Source organism: Hemibagrus wyckioides, linkage group LG11, assembly GCF_019097595.1.
Source record: "Hemibagrus wyckioides isolate EC202008001 linkage group LG11, SWU_Hwy_1.0, whole genome shotgun sequence".
NCBI lineage: Eukaryota > Metazoa > Chordata > Actinopteri > Siluriformes > Bagridae > Hemibagrus > Hemibagrus wyckioides.
Genome location: NC_080720.1, coordinates 3,088,352 through 3,093,671, shown reverse-complemented (window position 1 = coordinate 3,093,671; position 5,320 = coordinate 3,088,352).

Genomic DNA, 5,320 nt, shown 5'->3' with positions numbered 1-5,320 from the left:
CCCTTAACCTCTAACTGCTTAGGATTTGGGGATCCCACAGCTCAAAGACTTGTGGAAGCTCAGAGGTTAGGCTGTTGGACTACTCTCTGGAAGGTTGTGAGTTTGAATCCCAGGTCCACCAAGTTGCCACTTCTGGGCCCCTGAGCAAGGCCATTTAATCCTCAATTGTATAAAAAATTAGATAAAATGCAAGTTGCTCTGGATAAGGGTGTCTGCCAAATACCAAAAATGGAAATGACTGGATTACATGGACCACTGAGCTACGACTTTTGAGCAAGACCTTTAACCTTTAACTGCTTATAACTGGTATAACTGGTATAAAAATTACATAAATGTAAAATTACGTTCCTGGATAAAGGTGTGCCTTACAAATGGTAAGCTGGTGTTTCTACATTGGGCCCTGAGTCCCCTGGGGCAGGCTTCGGCTTCCCTGCTACCCTGTGGGGCCCTGGGACAGGCTCTGGTTTCCCTGCTACCCTGTTGGGCCCTGGGACAGGCTCCAGCTTCCCTGCTACCCTGTGGGCCCCTGGGATAGGCTCCAGCTTCCCTGATATCCTGTGTAGTATGAGTGGTGCCGAAAATGGATAGATGGATATTGACAGATGTGGTAATTTTACCTGAGGTAATACTAATTTAAGCCTTTAATATGAACGTGTCATTACAAAAGACACTAGTTTACCCCATTTTATACTATACTCGCTAATTCTATGCTAAGAGGAAAAAGTCAGCCATTTTCATCAGAGGGATCTTAAACATGGGAGATTATCTCCACATCTTCTCGAAGATTGTACACACATTGTCTTATATTGAGAAATTATTTAAACAGTTAAATTTTTTAAAAGTTCTAAGTCCTAAATGGCTCCACAGTCGTGGAATTGTCCCAGCTACAGCACAATCCCCACAGTGTTTAAGTGTGTAATAAGGAATTGCAGACTCTGGAGACTGACGCCTCATTAATCAAATCTTTCACTGCACACAGTTTGAACTCGAGCGCATTTTCTCAGCATTATATTTTGATACTGAGCAGATTCATGCTTTCTTCTGACTTTCAGCCAGAGATTTCTATTTGAAAGAAATAGAAGAAAACCTCATGGTCAAGGGTCGTCCATGACGGAAAGCCACATGCGCAAACTAGCAGGGAATTATTAAGGAAAGAATAAAAACACACAGGGTCATGCTGTTATTGGAAACTAATCAAGAACAGAATGGTGTGACTCAGGAAGTGTGTGTATAAAACAGGATGGTAACTAGAAATTAGCAAACTCGATAAGGTTGCTTCAATCACCTTGAGTCTTCAAGATTACAAGAATCTCTCTGAAGGACTCCATAAATATTCAACAGGTTTCTAGTCAGGGGATTGGCTGTGCCATTTTTTTTTATAAAAGTAAAGCAATTAGTAAGCAATTGAGGGTTAAGGGCCTTACTCAGGGGCACAGCAGTGGCAGTGTGGTGGTCCTGGGGTTCAAACTCACACCCTTCTAGACAATGCCTAAACCACTTCTTTGTCAGCAGAGGTGTTTTACATGAGGTGTAGGAATAGACGAGCTTCTCACACATGAAATATTTCCCCTGGGTCCTAGTAAACCCCGGGTAAAGGGAATCCTGGGTTTGTGTAGTTGGAGGTTTCACACTGCTCCTCCTTTCCCCGGTGTTAACACTGAATCCTGACTCTTCATCATCTGACCTTTCACACTCTACATTCCTGAACCCGGGATTAATCTTCTTCTCATTTACATATTCGCATATCAACAACCCTGATTGGATAAATCCAGCGTGTGTCCCTTTTAAATAACGACTTGTCTCATGCTTTCACTTTTATCAGTGAGTAAAACAGTTCAGGTCTGTGCTTCTGCACTCCAGCAGGTTCTGTTATCTTTCACAGCTTTATCATCTTTTTTGCTCTTGTTAAGTTTGTCGTTTAGTCCACCATATATTCATTCCTCGATATCTGACTTCCACTAATTTTCCAGCGTAACGTATTTCCCTCTCGCTACGTCGCGCACTTCCATGATGTTCAGTGTTCTGCCACCTGACTCTATCTACCGAGGTGTTTTTACGTGTTTAAGTGTGGCTACGTCCTGGCTTTCACCTGATATGAGGCGCTGTTCAGGTTCTGATCGGGTTTCTGTCGCTAAGCAACTAGCCGTAACATTCTAACAGCGCATGGTTTCACACTGTACATGTTTATCACCGCGATGTGGAGTTAGCACTGTAAACACTGCCGTACTGATCCTGCTTCAGAGCAGAGTTTCATAACCCCTGGGGAAAAAGACCTGCTTCTGAAACCTTCCTCTACCCCGGGGATAAAAACAGTTTAGAGCGATGAAAACTTGGGGTTCAGCACGGTCTGAAAAGCTCTATAGATAATTACAGAGTAGTTGATACTCCAGCTGCTTACAGTTTGCTCTGCAACTCTTTTCAAGTGACTGCTGCTTTCTCTCTTTCCTTGTGGTTGATTTGTGGAATACCAAACACCTGGACATAAATAAGACACAATTGTGAGATGAACCATGGACGATGACAAAGCAGGGGGCAGAGACGAGACTGTCTCAACAGTAAGACTGAAGATAGCTGAAAAGCTACAAAGCACTGAGACTCCTTCTGTAAATGTTAAACACCTCGTGTTTATATGTTACTTCTTTCTTTGTTTTGGATGATGTACGCATGTTCCAGTTACTATGAAACTAAGAAGTGCATTAATATAAATCAGATATTTGGCTCAGAATTCAAGGAAATGAATCAACACCTTCTGACCAATCAGAATGGTATAAACAGCACTAAATGCTTTAGGGTGAAATCGAGTTTGTTTATAGTTGCAGAGAACCTGAAAGCAGTGTTGTGTGTGTGTGTGTGTGTGTGTGTGTGTGAGAGAGAGAGAGAGAGAAAGTATTGAGGAAAAATAATGCCCTGTGGGTAGATCGTCCTCTTGAAAGTGAGGTATGGATGGTGAAAGTGTCCACCTTTAAACAGCGTTCAGCATGCCTGGAGGCGTTTTATCTGCGCCGTCCGCTTTTCCCCATCACTTCTCATTATCCACCTCGGAATATCATAACCTAGCCAATTCCGCCGCTTCCAGTCCCTCAAGGCGTTTATTTACGTCCTCATACCTGCGACTCCGGAAGAGGCCAATCTCACGGACGCCTCGCAGCAGAACTCACATCCTCGATGCTCTCCTCTTCCTCCTCCTCCACCTCTTCCCCTCCTCCTCCTCCTCCTCCTCCTCCTGCTGCTTCCTGCTTTAATGAGCTCCATGACATAGATAAAAAATAAAGTAATAAGACCTTCTCTGAGCTGAACTGCAGGAGAGATTTGAGAGACAGGAAGTGCTGAGAGGAATCGGAAGAAATTCGTTCCAAGAGGATTGTTTATTAATAATAATTAAATAAATAAATGATATTTATGTGATGTGTTTGAGGGGTTTTTTTTCTCTCTCAGTAATTCATCACAGCCGTGTTGAGCTCATTTCCTGCCACCATTCTGCAGGTTTATGATTAAAATGTTCAACTCTTTGGGGTTCAGCAGGCCAGAGAGCGGAAGTTTAAGATGTGCTGCCTGAGGGAGAATAAAGAAATAGTTTACATACCCCCCCCATGCACACACACACACACACACACACACACACAAAGCCTGTTACAATTCCAGAACACTTTCCCATGCCGAAAAAAAACAAAACAAAAAAAAACCAAGAACATACACAAGATATTATTATTGAAGAAACCCCAAAACAAATCAGGTTTGTTTTAAAAGTTTTGGCACCCCTGCCAGTTCCAATGAAGGTGCACATGATCTACTATACGATTTTGGATTAATTCTGAATCTAGTTCTGCTTAATACACTGATAAAGCATAACATTGGCCAGCCTTCGCTTTCCACGTCCATCAATGATTTTTTGGCCACCCATGACCCTGTCTCCGGTTCACCACTGTTCCTTCCTTGGACCACTTTTGATAGATACTGACCACTGCAGACCGGGAACACCCCACAAGAGCTGCAGTTTTGAAGATGCTCTGATCCAGTGGTCTAGCCATCACAATTTGGCCCTTCATCAAACTCGCTCAAATCCTTACGCTTGTCCATTTTTCCTGCTTCTAACATCAACTTTGAGGACAAAATGTTGACTTGCTGCCTAATATATCCCACCCACTAACAGGTGCCATGATGAGGAGATCATCAGTCTTATTCACGTCACCTGTGAGAGAAAATCAATGTTATCATCTTGAAGTAAGGTTTACTGACCTTTAACAGTTACAGAAAGAGTCTCAGAAGTGAACTCTTTAGCCCCTGCATGTCACATGACACTTTTTCAGCGTCTTATTTATTATTTATTACTGTATTTGTAATATCTCACTGTGTCACTTTATGACTGTATGCATGGTGTACAGTTTAATGTGCTCCTTTAGCGCTCACTAACGTTCTTTTATCTGTGTTTAGGGTTTATAGTTTACGTTTTTGTGCCGAGTGTCAGAGCTCTTTGTCTGAGTAACTGAGCAGTACAAGAATTTCATCGTGAATAAAGATGCTTAAAGCTCACAGTTCAATTCAATTTATTTCTATAGTACTTTTTAACAATGGACACTGTCTCAAAGCACCTTTACAGAAGAATAGAAACATAGAAAACTGATACAGTTTAAAGTTAAGTTACTGTTTATCTCTAACATTTATCCCTAATGAGAATCGACAGTGGTGAGGAAAAACTCCCTGAGATGATATGAGGAAGAAACCCTGAGAGGAACCAGGCTCAGAAGGGAACCTCAGTCTCATTTGGGTGACACTGGACAGTAAATAATGTAAATGTAAATAATGTCCTTTCTACAACAGCAACCAAGGGCTCATGAGGAGAGAGTAGGTCAGTGTAGTTTCTGAGTTCATTATAGACTTAACACTAATTTCTTTCCTGCTGAAAGCTGACCGATGCGACAGCAGTTCAGAGACGGTGTGATAGTCTCCGAGTGGTTCTATCCACAGCAGTCCCCTGGGTCACAGTCTGTCCATGCAGATCTATCCCCAGCAGCGGTGAGCACCACCAAGTCACGAGACTCCAAACAGGGGTAGAGCATCTGGATGGATGAGGCAGGTCTGGAAAGAAGAGGTGGTGTTGACACTGGGAGGTCTGTTGTGGGATGGAAAAATATTAGGTATGCTTGTGATCATGTGATGTTTAAAGACATAGCGATAAACATGGTTCGTGTTTTCACTGTTTTGTTTGTATTTTCCCCAGTAAATGACCTCCGCCTCTACGTCTAATCCATGACAGTAACAATAGATGGCTAAAAAAATGACGTTCATTTTTCATGAGTATTAATTATTCTAATAATTGGCG